The sequence below is a fragment of the Oncorhynchus masou genome, chromosome 23, assembly GCF_036934945.1.
Source record: "Oncorhynchus masou masou isolate Uvic2021 chromosome 23, UVic_Omas_1.1, whole genome shotgun sequence".
Classification (NCBI taxonomy): Eukaryota; Metazoa; Chordata; class Actinopteri; order Salmoniformes; family Salmonidae; genus Oncorhynchus; species Oncorhynchus masou.
In genome coordinates this window covers 42,586,598-42,602,925 of record NC_088234.1, presented here as the reverse complement: position 1 = coordinate 42,602,925, position 16,328 = coordinate 42,586,598, and the positions used below count along the sequence as shown (strand labels likewise).

The following is a 16,328-nucleotide window of genomic DNA, read 5'->3' as shown; positions in this document are numbered from 1 at the left end:
TGGAAAAACCCCCCAGTATAGACTGGTGACCAGCCGCCACCGTGTTATGGACACTGGTAGTCTCTCGTGGAAAGACTACGTAAACATAAATGGTACCATAGATCTGTCACGATACGTGATGCGTGAGATCCAGTAGTATTAGTTCCGGTGTTCGTTTTCTTCCGCCACTGGTTATTTGGACAATATATATATATATAAATTAAATCACACTTTCGTAGGTGTTAGCATCTTTCGAATATCGGAACGGGAGGGAACATTTGTCCCATAGACTTGTCCGTAACAAACAAAGAGAGAGGACGGAGCTCTTCCTTCCGGTTCAGATCCTTCTCAACACGTATGGACCCAGAACGTAAATCATACTTTCGTTCTGTGTTAATTAACCGAGATAAGGACATTGGTGACCAGCCGTCGCTGTGTTTTGAACACTGGTAACTAAGCTGATCACAAGCATACCAGTCATGCTGGTCACCAGCAAAACTAGCATCAATTCAGCTTGCAAAGTTATGTTTTATTCCTATTGGGATCCAGTCCAAGTGGGGATATCCAAGAATTGGAACGTGTATTTACCCACAATCTGCATTCAGAATGACAGCCAGGCTTAGAAAGATTTAGAAATACCTAAACCATCTAAAACAGGAACAACCATTTCAGCAATAAGTCCAACTAACAGATTGGATTACTTTAGAAAAATCTATATGTTAATCATGTTTGTGTAGCATAAGATTGAATTAATTCAATGTATACGCAAAAAAATAATGGAAAAGTACCATATTTTCATACTTGAGTACAAGTAAGACACGTTAAAATAAAAGACTCAAGTAAAAGTAACCCAGTAAAATACTACTTGAGTAAAAGTATTTGGTTTTAAATGTACGTAAAAGTATAAATAATTTTAAAATGTCTTATATTAAGCAAACCAGACGACACATTTCTGTTTTTTTATTTATTTACGGATAGCCAGGGTCAACACTCAGACATCTTTTACAAACAAAGCATTTGTGTTTCGTGAGTCTGCCAGATCAGAGGTAGCAGGGATGACCAGGGATGTTCTCTTGATAAGTGAGTGAATTAGACAATTTTCCTGTCCTGCTAAGCATTCAAAATGTAACGAGCACTTTTGGGTGTCAGGGAAATTGTAAGAAGTAAAAAAGCACATTATTTTCGTCAGGAATGTAGTGGAGTAAAAGTAAAAGTTCTCAAAAATATAAATAGTAAAGTACAGATACCCCCCCCCCAAAAAAAATGACTTAAGTAGTACTTTAAAGTATTTTTTACTTAAGTACTATACACCACTGCTAAAAATATATTGAAACAAACTATTCTAAAAAGCTAACGGCAATAGACCATGCTGGTAAATATGATAATGATTTACATTTAAGACATTTAGCAGGACACTCTTATCCACAGCGACTTACAGGACAAATTAGGGTTAAGTGACTTGCTCAAAAGGTACAAGTAGATTTTTCACCTAGTCGGCTCAGGGATTCAAACCAGTGATCTTTGGTTACTGGCTCAACACTTTTTACCACTAGGCTACCTGGGCATGGTCTTGCAGACCAGCTTGACCATGCTGGACTAGCATGGACCAGCTTGGTCACCAGCATAAGCTCGTCACCAGCATCACCAGCTAGCCCACGCTGGACAGACCACATTGACCTAGCTAGTCAGCCAGCCTAAACATCTAAACCACACTGATCAAACCAGCCTGACCATGCTGGTCAACTAGTACAACCAGCTAGACCATGCTGGTCAGTCCAGCATCCAATCAGCACTGACCATACTGGACCAGTTTCAAATATATGCTGGCCTATGCAGTTGTTTTTCTTCTTCAGCAGGGTTGTTGACAGAACATGACTTTACTCCACCCACTTTGCTGTTGCCCAATATTAAAATCAACCACTAGCATGGCCATGATTGAATAAGCAGAAAGCGATTGTTAAAGAACAGCCACAGCTCACTCTGGATTAAGCTCTCTAGGTAGCTGAGGGCTTGGGCAATGTATAGGGCTGTGGCTAGGTAGCTAAGAGCTTGGGCAATGTATAGGGCTGTGGCTGGGTAGCTTAGGGCTTGGGCAAATTATAGGGCTGTGGCTAGGTAGCTAAGCGCTTGGGCAATGTATAGGGCTGTGGCTAGGTAGCTAAGTGTTTGGGCAAATTATAGGGCTGTGGCTAGGTAGCTAAGTGCTTGGGAAATGTATAGGGCTGTGGCTGGGTAGCTTAGGGCTTGGGCAATGTATAGGGCTGTGGCTAGGTAGCTAAGCGCTTGGGCAATGGGCTGTGGCTAGGTAGCTAAGCGCTTGGGCAATGTATAGGGCTGTGGCTAGGTAGCTAAGTGTTTGGGCAAATTATAGGGCTGTGGCTAGGTAGCTAACTAAGTGCTTGGGCAAATTATAGGGCTGTGGCTAGGTAGCTAAGTGCTTGGGCAATGTATAGGGCTGTGGCTAGGTAGCTAAGTGCTTGGGCAATGTATTGGGCTGTGGCTAGGTAGCTAAGCGCTTGGGCAATGTATAGGGCTGTGGCTAGATATGAGGTTTGGGACTAGGAGTAGGTATGGCTGCTGGGGCAGGGGCTAAGTATGGGGACTGGGGTTAGGGAATGCAGCCCTGGGGGCTGGACCTGCCCTGCAGCACTGTGGGTAGAGGAAAAGGTGCTCTACTGTAAACGTCTGTGCAGGGAGCCACTTATGCGCTGTGACAGGCGAGCTTGCCTGTCAGTGTTTCAATAGTGGAGAGCTGCCAAGTCCAATGCTAACAGCCAGGCGCGCTTCCTGTCTTATCCAATTCCCCTCGCTCCCTCTCAGCACACCGTCACCTGGAATGAGCCATTGTTTCACATCCCGCTGGGCCGCAATGCTTTATTCAAGACGTGATGCATATCTTCATGGCTTTTTTTCCGTCACACAGCTGCCCGGCACACGATCTCAGTATCTGGGAGAGCATTTAACTAAAACTATTGGACTGAATGCTGAGGGAGAGAGAAAAGGGAGTACTGGCAGGTTAGAGACAAGACACTGGCATTGATTTATAGTCCCGAACTAGGTAAGAGGTCACGTTGTAGTTGGCTGAGTAAAACAACTAAGATAAAATATACAGTGCCTTCGGAAAGTTCAGACCCCTAGACTTTTCCCACATTGTTACGTTACAGCCTTATTCTAAAATGTATTAAATAACACACAAAATACACCATAATGACAAAGAAAAAAACAGGTTTTTAGAAACTTTTGCACATTAAAAAGAAAAATACCTTATTTACATAAGTATTCAGACCCTTTGCTATGAGACTTGAAATTGAGGTCAGGTGCATCCTGTTTCCATTGATCATCTTTGAGAGGTTTCTACAATTTGATTGGAGTCCACCTGATTTAAATTCAATTGTTTGGACAGGATTTGGAAAGGCACACACCTGTCTATATAAAAAGGTCCCACAGTTGACAGTGCATGTCAGAGAAAAAAAACAAGCCATGAGGTCGAAAGAATTGTCCATTGAGCTCAGAGAGAATTGTGTCGAGGCACAAATCTGGGGAAGGGTACCAAAGAAATGTCTGGAGCATTGAAGGTCCCCAAGAGCACAGTGGCATCCATCATTCTTAAAAGGAAGAAGTTTGGACCCACCAAGACTCTTCCTAGAGCTGGCCGCCTGGTCAAGCTGACCAATCAGGGGAGAAGGGCCTTGGTCAAGGAGGTGACCAAGAACCCGATGGTCAATGACAGCTCTAGAGGTCCTCTGTGAAGACAGGATAACCTTCCAGAAGGCCAACCAGCTCTGCAACACTCCACCAATTAGGCCTTTATGGTAGAATGGCCAGACGGAAGCAACTACTTAGTAAAAGGCAGCCTGCTTGGAATTTGCCAAAAAGGCACCTAAAAACACTCAGAACATGAGAAACAAGATTCGATGGTCTGATGAAACCAAGACTGAACTCTTTGGCCTGAATGCCAAGCGTCACGTCTGGAGGAAACCTGACAACATCCCTACGGTGAAGCATCATGCTGTGGGGATGGTTTTCAGCGGCAGGGACTGAGAGACTAGTCAGGATCGAGGCAAAGATTAATGGAGCAAAGCACAGAGAGATCCTTGATGAAAACCTGCTCAGGACCTCACTGTTGATTACGATAAATTAACTAATTAAAAAAAAAAGTTTTTGCCTTGTCATTATGGGGTATTGTGTGTAGATTACAATTTAATTCAAAGGTGTAACGTAACAAAATGTGGAAAAAGTCAAGGGGTCTGAATACTTTCCGAAGGCACAAACTCTTAAGGCAAGTTAGTGTACTCGCCCTGAAAAAGAATGTGCTATAAACATCTTCATGTTTTACATCTGCAATCGTTTAGCTACGCCTACCTATGACAAATGACCCAACTATCACACACATACGGCACAATTCACTGACCTGTGATCTCATTTTACAGTTTGTCAGAGGCTGCAGACACTGTGGCTTATCATCTCATAGCATTACCACTGAGAGCCTGAGCCAGCGTAGCTCATGGTTCTACCCTACTATTCATCATCCTAGCAGGCACAGCGGGAGAAACAACAGGTTTTCTGCTCCACGGGAACCTAGCTCCCACTAATTACTCAAACCAGCCAGCCAGCTATATCTAAGGCAGGAGCCAGAACAAACCCTCATTCATATTCAGTGGGTTCCCCGTTCAGTAACATGTGGTGAGCAGCAGGTATTGTACTGCAGAGTTAGTTTTCTTAATGACACCTCAGAGGTCTGTTCATCCAGAACAATTATTGATTCTATGGAGCTTGATTACCAAACCCTTTGTGCAATCAAAACAGTGTCATTTTTGTGCCTGGTTCAGTTGCGGGGATTTACTATTGATATGTAGGTATGTATAGATGCCCTCTTACACACACACGGCTCAGAATATCGGCTGGTATTGCATGAATGTAATCCGTGTGTTTGATGTGTTCGATACCATTCTGTTCCAGCCATTACTATGAGCCCGTTCGCCCCAGTTAAGGTGCCACCAGCCGTCTGTGACACACACAAGCACTGTAACACACTGCACTTAGTGATGAGAAGACTCGTTCAGTCAAAAAAAAATAATACATAGACTCATTTCGTTCATTTGAGTCGGTAACGCCCAGAGCATGCAGGACCCTCTACCGGTGAACTGAAAACTACAAAGAAACATGATTCTCTCGATCACATGCCGTTCACCATAAGGGGCTTATTGGAGCTGTCGTTTGTGACTGAGACATGTAAAAGTGTGCTTTAAACAACGTACATTTATTGATTGCTTGGGATACAAATAAGATTATTTTTTAGTACATTTTAAAACAAGGTGTAGTTGTGGCCGCAAACTGGACTAGATTGTGAACGACTAGGCGGAATTAATTACTTGATTGCCGTGAGGATAATTACATTATTTGTACAACATTATTTGCGAACTGCAGCACCCCAAACAATTAGTTCTTGAGTTCGAGTTTGTTGAGCAGAGGCTGTGTATGTTTTGGCTCTACAAAGTGTCCATCATAACATTATATTAATTGCACCATGTGATCAATTATCAGCTCTAAACATGTATTTTTCTTCTCTATACTGCCTGCAACCTCATCTATTTTGCCTGTGCGCATATACAACCGTTGTTTGTCGGAGCACGTCTCCAGTCACCAGAGGAGCGCATATTAATAACCCTGCTGTAGAATTCATTGAGGCCAGCAGGTCAAACTAAAACTAAAGACTAAAATGAATGAGCCATTCAGAAAAACGAATCATGACACTAGTCTGTATAGAGAGTTGTTCATAAAAAACAAAATCATTCGCAAACTGCATATCACTAACTGAATCACTAACTGAACTGTGCTAGACTACACTGTAGTCACACTGGCCCTTTCTGTGGGCCACTGGGTCGTACTGTGCCGGATGGCCCTCGGCCAGGCTCCAGGGGCCTGTTACCATGGTGAGAATAGCCAAGCGGACCGGACGCCAGCGGAGTGTGGTGATAGATTATGTTGGGAGGTGAGACTCAAGCCCAATCAAAACGCACCACCGCTCTTCTTGCGGAGGAGATGGAATGATCAAAACCAACTGCAGCTCACACACACAGTGAGGTCAGGGTATGGAGCCATCCTTCCATCTATCTTACGCTCTCCCCCCATCTCGTTCATTCTGTCGTCACTGTCGTCTGCATAGCGAGTTGTTACAAGACCTTAAACCCAGTGCCCATTCATCTACAGTACAAGCAGAAAGACTAATTGCCAGCTTTCTCCATTTCACACGCCTTTTCTTTTTCTCCCTCTTAGATGCCTGATTACAACTTCAAAAACACACACACACACACACACACAATGCCTTCATCGCGAAAGAACTGCAGTCCTTGACCCTAGGCTGGTTTACAGTTTGTCTATAAACATGTCTAAACAATTAGAACGTCTATTTTTCATATTTAGTTTTTTATACCTTCTTGCTTTCAGGCCCACGTGGAAGGAATGGTATGGGGAGGGGGGTTCCTGGGTGGAGACATTTTGGATGGTTGGGGAAGGGAGGTTGGAGGCTCACTTCTTTGTTAATGTTCCTTGACATACTAGGAAAGAACAATAAATATCTTCTCTCTATTATATACACGCACACCAACACACTAGGTTCGCTAGGCAGCTAAAGTTAGCTAGGCTTGGTGATAAGGTTAGGGTGACGGTTAGGGTAAGGTTGTGGTGGGCTCCCGAGTGGCGCAGCAGTCTAAGGCACTGCATCACAGTGCAAGAGGAGTCACTACAGTCCCTGGTTCGATTCCAGGCTGTATCACATCCGGCCGTGATTGGGAGTCCCATAGGGAGGCGCACAATTGGTCCGGGTTTGGCCAGGGTAGGCCGTCATTATAAATAACAATTTGTTCTTAACAAACTTGCATAATTAAATAAAGGTTAACATTTTTTTAAACAAGGTAGCATGCTAGTAGTTAAAGGGTTAGCTAACATGCTAGTTAAGTAGTTAAAACTTAGTAAGTAGTTGCAAACTTAATATGTATCTAAAATGCTAAAGTTGTCCATGTGATTCGAACCCGGGAATGTTTGTAATTCACAGTGCTATTATTGTCTTAATTTAGTTTTACAGATGGGACAATAAAACTTCTAATTTTCTGCACACGCTGGGGAATTGTTGCAATATTCAGGAGTGTTTTTAAAAATTTAACTAGGCAAGTCCGTTAAGAACAAATTCTTATTTTCAATGACGGCCTAGGAACAGTGGGTAAACTGCCTTGTTCAGGGGCAAAAAACAGGTTTTCACCTTGTCAGCTTGGGGATTCAATCTAGCAACCTTTCAGTTACTGGCCAAACACTCTAACCACTAGGCTACCTGCCACCCCAAAAGGGCACTTTGGTTTAGATGAGAAGTTGCTCACATAGTTGATTAACAGTTAGTTAAAAACATGCTTACTGACTACTTTGATATTTCCTGAAATATTGCTGCTCAGCCAGAATGTAGAGTTGCCAAGCCATGGCCAAATGTAAGGCAATGTAAATTAAAAAGTAGAGTCTACAGACTCTTCTCAACTCCCACCAGTCTGAATAAGCGCTAAGCAACAGTATGAGCTCGAGCAATGGACTAGTAACCGAAAGGTTGTAAGATTAAAACCCCGAGCTGACAAGGTAAAAATCTGTCGTTCTGCTCACTGTTCCTATAGGGAGTCATTGAAAATAAGTATTTATTGCAAACAGACCTGAAAGAAAGACTGGGTCGTGTTTATTAAGACCTTGAAGCAAAACTTTTGTTTGTGCAACAGAAAACTGAAATTATATTTATGTCCAGGTTGTCCTTCCTTTTTTTTTTCTCCCCGTTTGGTTACTAATAAATATAACCCTGAACTCCTCGGTTGTTGTGGTTTACTCGATATTGCTGGACTGACGTATGCCACTAATGATGAACGTTTCAGAATACAGAAAAAAAACATTTACACAGAACTCTATGGAGAAAATGTTAAGGACACATTAATTTCAATGTATGAAAAAGACTGTTTTTTTTTAAATCATTAAGCACCAGAGAAAGAGTACAGTACACAAGCTATTCAATAGCCTAGGTTCTTGCAACATTCCTTGTAGACACTCTTTGCAAGGGCGGGAGGGGTTGGTAGGAGACTTGCTCGCTCATCAAATTGGCGTTAGACTCATGTATACCGTACCTACAGCGCCCCCTGGTGGCCAGCAAGTAAACATTTGGCCATTTCTACCCACTTGGCAGCTAAACGATTTGCCAAATCAAAGTGTGTTAATCGCATACACAGTTCATCAAGTGTTACAGCAGGTGCAGCGAAATGTTTATGTCACTAGCTTCTAACAATGCAGTAAGATGTCAAACAAGTACACAAATGATTCAATTGTGAAACAAACACAAAAGACACCAGAAATCAACAACGGCGGGAACGAATCCAATTAACAATCCAAATACCACTGTAGCAGCAATCAAAATGCAATCTATACATATGAAATTTGCACAAGATATAGTACAACCGATATGTACAGCAGTAGATATATCAGAGTGAGCTACAGTACGTCGTGAATCCAGCATAAAAATAAACACGCGGTGTGTATGAACTAACTCAAATACAATGTACAGTAGTATTAGAATGAACTATGTCGAGGGGATACAGTATTTAAATAGCTACACGGACCGAGTTCACCTTGCAACTTTATTGACCTTTTATTTCAACATTTGCACTCCCATGTATACCCTACACACACTCAGTCAGTCACTCCAACGCAAATCTACCTCCGTCTCTCCATTATCCCTGCACATGAACATATGGTATTGAAATGAAAATATTTCCTGTATGTAGTATGCTTACTTACCTACTTTGTGCATTTCATATTTTTCCAGTAATACATTGTTATTCATTATTGAATTGTTGGGGTTTCAGCTAGCAAGAAAGGCATTTAACCGTACTTGTGCACATGACAAAACATGAACTTAAATACAGTGTCCAGTGGTTCAATGTCTCTGTAACATGTGATAACAGTGTTGGCGGCGTGTGCGTATGATAGCTTGCGTGTGTGTTTTGTATGAGTGAGTGTGCGTCACCAGGTAGACGACTGGTGATGGCTGTTCCAACAGTCTGATGGCCTGTTAATATCACTAGGCCCTGAACTTAGGGCACTATGGCGTTAAAAGCTGAGCTGCAGTCGATTAACAGCATTTCTCATATAGGTGTTCCTATCGTCCATGTGAGATAGGGCGGTGTGCAGTGCGTCGGGTATGTTCCTTGACTAGCCTTTCAAAGCACTTCATGATGACAGAGTGCTACAGGGCGATTGTCATTTAGTTCAGCAGGCTTGCTTAGGTACAGCAACAAATGGTGGCCATCTTGAAGTAAGCGGGGACGACAGACTGGGAAAGGGAGAGGTTGAGAATGTCCGTAAACACTCCAGCCAGCTGGTCTGCGCATGCTCCGAGAACACGGCTTGGGATGTCTTTCCGGGCCGGCAGCCTTGCGAGGGTTCACAAGCTTGAAGGTACTACTCACGTCGGCTACAGAGATCGGGAGCCCACAGTACTCGTCAGCAGTGGGGCCCATGTCGGCGGCTCTGTGTCGTTTTCCTCGAAGAGGGGGGGGAGTGTTTTCGCTTGTCTGGGAGTGAGGCGTCTGTGTCCACGATTGTCTGAAGTCCCTGCCACATGCATATTGTGTCTGAGACATAGTAGAATGTGTTTGTGAAATTCCAGGAGAATTTCTTACATTTTCTTTGTTAAAGTACCTGGCTACAATGAATGTGGCCTCAGGATATTCAGTTTCTGATTTGTTCAAAGTCCAGTGTAATTCCTTGAGTGCCAGCATAGTGTCAGCTTGTGTGGGGTATTCCAGGTCAGGGGAACAGAAACTCTTGAGGGTTGGTACATTCCTACAATCACACCATGTGTTGTTTATCATGAAACACACTTCTGTTTTTAGCTTGATCAAGCACCTCCACTGTCAACAAAGTCTCTGTAAGGCAGAGTAAGTCACAGTCTCTCATATCGCTCTGGTAGGAGATCCACGCTCTGAGCTCGCAAAGTTTTATTGTCTAGAGACTGTACATTAGGAAGTAGTATACTAGAAAGCGAAGGGTGGTTTGCCCTTTTCCTTAAAAATCAGACAAGAACTCCAGCTCACCTTCCTCTTCTTTGGCAGTATCATTTTGGAAAAAAGGCTTCTGTGATGAATGGAACTGGGGCTCCCGAGTGGCACAACGGTCTAAGGCACTGCTCTCCGTTCTAGAGGCTTCACTACAGACCCTGGTTCAACTCCAGGCTGCATCACAACCGGCTGTGATTTGGAGTCACACAAGGTGGTGCAGAATTGGCCCAGTGTCATCCAGGTTAGGCAGTCATTGTAAATCAGAATTTGTTCTTAACCTTTTATTTAACTAGGCAAGTCAGTTAACTAAAAACTGCTTCGGGTAGTCCTGACAAAGGATCCAGCTCCGTAAAGTGGTGACTAATCTTCGATCTGATGTCCAGAAGTGCTTGTCGGTCATATTAAATTATACTAGAAACTTTCTGATCAAATAATGTAAAAAAAGAACACAAAAATAAACAATGACTGCAAAGTTCCCTGGGAGCTAGCAACATTGTCGGCACCATCTTGACAATGAACTTGTCACTCAACATTGTGTGAAACCTGGCTTGCCAGACTAGCAGTAATTCAGAGTAACCCAATAATTGATGCAAGCTTTGCTTCAACTCAAACCCACAAGCACTCCAACAACAAAACTTGATCCCAGTCTTCAAAACAACCAACATCCCAAGATGTCCTTCTCTCGATGAAGATGGTACCACACACACAGAAATATAAATCTTTTCATTCTATTTATAAAAAGGCACCACTTACGACAGCCTTCCCACATCTCCACTCCATATGCTAATTTTTGAATGACAACAAGCAGGGCGAAGGAAGAAAATCTTTGTTTTGGCTGAAATTGGGGAGCTGTTGGCAGCACGAGCTGGGAGAAAAGCGAGGAGCGCCAGCTATTAGGCTATTTCTGTAGCGCATGAGTAAGGCGACGACCTAATCCGCACCCACATGTCAGCCGAGTCATTCATTGTGTGCTGCCGGTAAACTGCCATTAACTGGTACAGACACACGTGCCCTCGGCGCAGACACTAATTGTGGTGTTTTAACTCTAATCTGGTGTTCTCTCTGGTTAAGTCTATGGCGGAGTGGCGCTCTTTCGTTCATTTAACTGCAGTCGGCTCGACTGCCGAGAGCAGCATCTCCCATTTAGACACCCGTCTGCCCACCACCATCTGTAGCTAGCAGCATTTATGGCTGGAGCTCCGTGTGTGTTTGTGTGCGTGTGTACATGCATGTGCGCGCCTGTAATCAGAGTGCTCCCTGTGGACCACGATACATCCAAATGCCAGAATGCAAATGGGGATAGCCTACAACACTTTAATACATATTGGTATTTCCAATGAGTTTGCCACTAGCAAGTACTGACATTTTGTGTATTTGTGAAATGACTAGATACCCTGGCAGCAGTGGTGTAAAGTACTTAAGTAGTACTTGAAAGTATTTTCTACTGAAGTTGTTTTTTTTGGGGGGGGTTATGTATATTTTACATTCCTAAAGAAAATAATGTACTTTTTATTCCATACATTTTCCTTGACACCCAAAAGTGCTCGTTACATTTTGAATGCTTAGCAGGACAGGAAAAATGTCCAATTCACACACTTATTGAAAGAACATCACTGTTCATCCCTACTGCCTCTGATCTGGCAGACTCACTAAACAAAAATGCTTTGTTTGTAAATTATGTCTTGAGTGTTGGAGTGTGCCCTTGGCTATCTGTACATTTAAAAATCTCAAATTGTGCCATCTGGTTTGCTTAATGAAAGGAATTTTAAATGATTTATACTTTTACTTTTGATACTTTAGTATATTTGAGCAACTGCATTTACTTGTTATACTTTAGTATATTTAAAATCAAATACTTTCAGACTTACTTTTGTAGTATTTTACTGGGTGACTGACTTCAGTAATATTCTATAAAAAAAAGGTATCTTTACCTTTACTCAAGTATGACAATTGGAGTACTTTTTCCTTCACGGACTGGCAGCCAATAAACATCCCTCACTCTGAAACAGTGGAGATATATGATAAACAGAAATGGATGACTGGTCTACCCAAAGCCATATATTTATCTGATATGGCTCTACCCTTCTTCAGCTTGAATATATGCATTGCTTTACCATATAAAGTATTCACTTTTGACTTTTTCCACATTTTGCTGTGTTACAAAGTGGGATTTGTCATTATTACACAAAATAGTCAAATTGGAAGGCAAATTCTAACATTTGTAAAAAAAAATAATAATAAAAAAATCATGATTTTTTGTTGTTGTATTATCTTGATTATAGAAGTATTCAACCCCGAGTGACTAAAAATTATAAAATCACCTTTGGCCATGATTATAGATGTGAGTCTTTCTGGGTAAGTCTAAGAGCTTTCCACACCTGGACTGTGAAACATTTGCCCATTATTGTTTAATAAAATTCTGTCAAATTGGTTGTTGACCATTGCTTAAAAACAATTTTCAAGTATTGCCATAGATTTTCAAGCAGATTTAAGTCATAACTAACTCAGCCACTCAGGGACATTCATAGTCTTCTTGGTAAGCAACTCCAGTGTACTATAGATTTGTCCTTGTGTTTTAGCTTATTGTAGGTTGTGATTAACGGTGATTAATGGCAAATTCAGACATCTTCCAGTGTCTGGTGGAAAGCAGATTTTGACTGTGCTTCCCCAGTCCTTAGCAACTACAAGCATACCCATAACATGATACAGCCACCACTAAACTTGAAAATATGGAGAGCGGTACTCAGTAATGTGTTGTATTGGATTTTGCGAGTAATTGAAAAACCTCCCTGGTCTTTGTGGTTGAATTTCATTTCACGACTGAGGGACCTTACAGATAATTGCATGGGTGGGGTACAGAGATGAGGTAGTCATTCAAAAATCATGTCAGAAACACTAATTGTGCACAGACTGCACACAGTCCATGCAACTAATTATGGAACTTTAAGCACATTTTTACTCCTGAACGTATTTAGGCTTGCCATAACAATGGGATTGAATACTTATTGACTGAAGACATTTCAGCGTTTCATTTTTAACACAAATTTGTAAACATTTCTAAAAACAAAATTCCACTTTGACATTACAGGGTATTGTGTGTAGGCCAGTAAGACAATCTCAATTTCAATCCATTTTAAATTCCGGCTGGAACAACAACAAAAAAATTCAAGGGGTGTGAGTGAATACATTCGGAAGGCACGGCACATACACCCGGAGTTGCTTTGACATTTGTCAATGTCTGACGATTTACTCCGAGCATCAACTGACGTCGATTCCCTAAGAGGCATTCTGGCAGACAAAACAGGCCGACTTACTCATCACCCCTGAATGAACGGCGACCGTTAATAAAAACCTACACCGACTCACTCAGGGAAGCAGTCCACAGTCGGTCAGATAGTCACACTGAGAAAGGCTCCAATCACAGAGTGGCTAGATGAGATTCATGCCATCTGCCAGTTCTGACAAAACAGCTAAGTAAGACAGAGACACAGGCATGCGCACACAGAGACAAGGACACAGGCATGCGCACACAGAGACAAGGACACAAGCATGCGCACACAGAGACAAGGACACAGGCATGCGCACACAGAGACAAGGACACAGGCATGCGCACACAGAGACAAGGACACAGGCATACACACACAGAGACAAGGACACAGGCATGCGCACACAGAGACAAGGACACAGGCATGCGCACAGAGACAAAGGACACAAGCATGCGCACACAGAGACAAAGACACAAGCATGTGCACACAGTGACAACGTCGGTGACAAGCATGCCAACACAAACACATTAGCTCATCGCGCATCTTTAAGCCGTTGCAAAGAGTCTGATCTCTGTTTCGGGGTTCCTCGTAAAGTCATCGGTCCATAGTTCTTCTAAAAGTGAACACAAAAGCCGAGTCGGAGACAACCACCCTCTCCCCCCCCGACTTAATTAAAACAAATTCACTTCTGCTTTCTCTCGCTCTTTTTCCCTGTTCATTCTCTAGAAGGCTGAGCCTGGCTTTCTCTCCAGACTCTCCAGGCCTCCCACAAGCTGCAATACACACATACATTATGGATTAATTACTTCATCAAATAAAAAGCAGGGCATCTTGTGATAAACTGCAGGGATACTTTTCATCGTTGATGAGGCCTATCTGATGAATAGTTTAACGAGGGAACTATAGCAGGGCCTGTTTAGTGCTGACAAAGTTTTCACAGCAAGCGGGAAGACTGCAGAAAGGAGTAAGACCGATCGGAGACTCACATAACCACTTAGCGAATTAATGCGTTTTTGTTTACCGTCAGTCTGTTTGTTTATCCTCCACATCCAACCCACTCTGTTCACCATCTGCGCAGAGCAAGAGAGTATGTGCATGATCTAGGATCAGTTAAGCCTTCTGTATCATCATGTACAACGTGTACAAAACTGCTCTTTCCATGACAGACTGACCAGGTGAATTCTGGCTGAAAGCTTATGGTCCCTTATCGGATGTCACCTGTTGAATCCACATCAAAATGGGGAGACAGGTTATTAAAGAAAGAATTTTAAGCCTCGAGACACGGGTTGTGTATGTTTGCCATTCAGAGGGCGAATGAGCAAGACAAAAAAAAAATGTAAGTGCCTTTGAACAGGGTACGGTAGCAGGTGCCAGGCTTTGAGTGTCAAGAACTACAACGGTACTGTTTTTTCCCTCCTTTTCTTCACTCTCAACAGTTTCTCGTGTGTATCGAGAATGGTCCAACCACCCCAAAGGACATCCAGCCAACTTGACAACTGCGGGGGCGCATCGGAGTCAACATGGGCCAGCACCACTGTTCCGGTGGACTAAAAGAGTGCAACTCAATATTAGGAAGGTCTTCCTAACGTGTGTACACAGTGTATACGATTATATGGACTGGTGGGAACCTGATCCTGGATAAGCATTCCTACTATGAGATGCTTTGTGGATAAGGGCCCAGTCACGCCGTCCCATATAACCTTATTCATTATGAACTAAATGGAGAGAAAAAAACACATCCTAAATCTTTACTCCTACTATGAAAAGCTTTATGAATACAGGCCCGGAATTCTCCAACTCTATGGACGTCCTGGTGTTTCTTCTTCCTCAACACAGCTTGCATGTACCCTCCAGAGATGTAGGCCTACCAAAATCCTACAGAGGAGTAAAACCAGTAACTTCAGACAGAGTTCACTTCTGATCTTCTACAAATCTACAGCTGGTACATGTCATGTTCCTCTACATATTGGATTCTGTTCCCTGTTCTGGCACAATAGTGTCCTATTGGAAGACGCACACAGTGTGGCCTCGCCAGCATTTTCGTCGCAACAAATATGTACTTATCAGGCACTGCAGACAAGACATTTCTTGGGTTTTTGAGCTGGCCCTTCTGTGATCCAACGCTGAGTGCCAAGCACTGGAGCGCTTCGACTGCCGATGCAGCTGGGAACTCATTCTAATAATAATCCATTGGATCCAAAGCATTTCCCAGTTTCCCACAGTGTTGGGTATCTTACTGCAGTGTATGCTATCTGTAAACCATTCTAGCTGAGACTGAGATATGCAGATCATAAGTGGTATGGATCGGTATTGACAGACCTGGAAGCACATTTGCACACAGTGAGTGACCTTGATCTCATTACAAACAATGTTCACATGAGACGATCCCAGTGTTGAGTTCTCAGATAACCAGAAGTTGTTGCACTACATGCATGCATGCTGCCTATTGATTGTAACCTAAAAATACATTTAAAAAAACACACGGCTCTGATGATGTAGGTCAAGATGGCGGAGAAAAAAACACAAACATGAATCAGCACAAACATGCTTTCATGTTCGCTGTCATGCTTTGAATGCATAGGCATACTTCTCATGATTGTCGGTCAGTGCAGAACGTATGCGTTTCGTTCAGCTGCCGTCTGAGCACACTTTGTATCCCTTTGGACACAAACAAAACTGTCCCTGTGCTAAGCTTCCAGCGGCATCCTTGTAATTTCCCACAATTAAGCGGAATAGATTGCAGGGGACACGTTTATCTATAATGATAATCTCTAGCTCCATTTCGCTGCGTCCCAGCTCTGAAGCAGAGGACAGCAGAGGTGCAGAGAGCTGATTGGGCCGACACAAACAGCATCCGAGCTTCACCTGGTAGTCGTGTTAGCAAGCTGGGCGCCACCATTAGATTATTACCATCAAGCCCTTCCCCAGTGATGCTGTACCCCCAGTTCCCATCTCTATGGCTGTCTGCCATTTTCAAGGGAGATTTTGTGAGTGTGAAAAACAA

At 42.9% G+C, this 16,328-nt stretch overlaps 1 protein-coding gene across 1 annotated transcript in view; it reads right to left on the bottom strand.

Annotated features, from left to right (window-relative positions):
* Positions 1 to 16,328, bottom strand: part of LOC135509981 (heparan sulfate glucosamine 3-O-sulfotransferase 1-like) — a 32,292-nt gene that overhangs the window by 2,707 nt on the left and 13,257 nt on the right. The gene's annotated exons all lie outside the window — the stretch shown is intronic.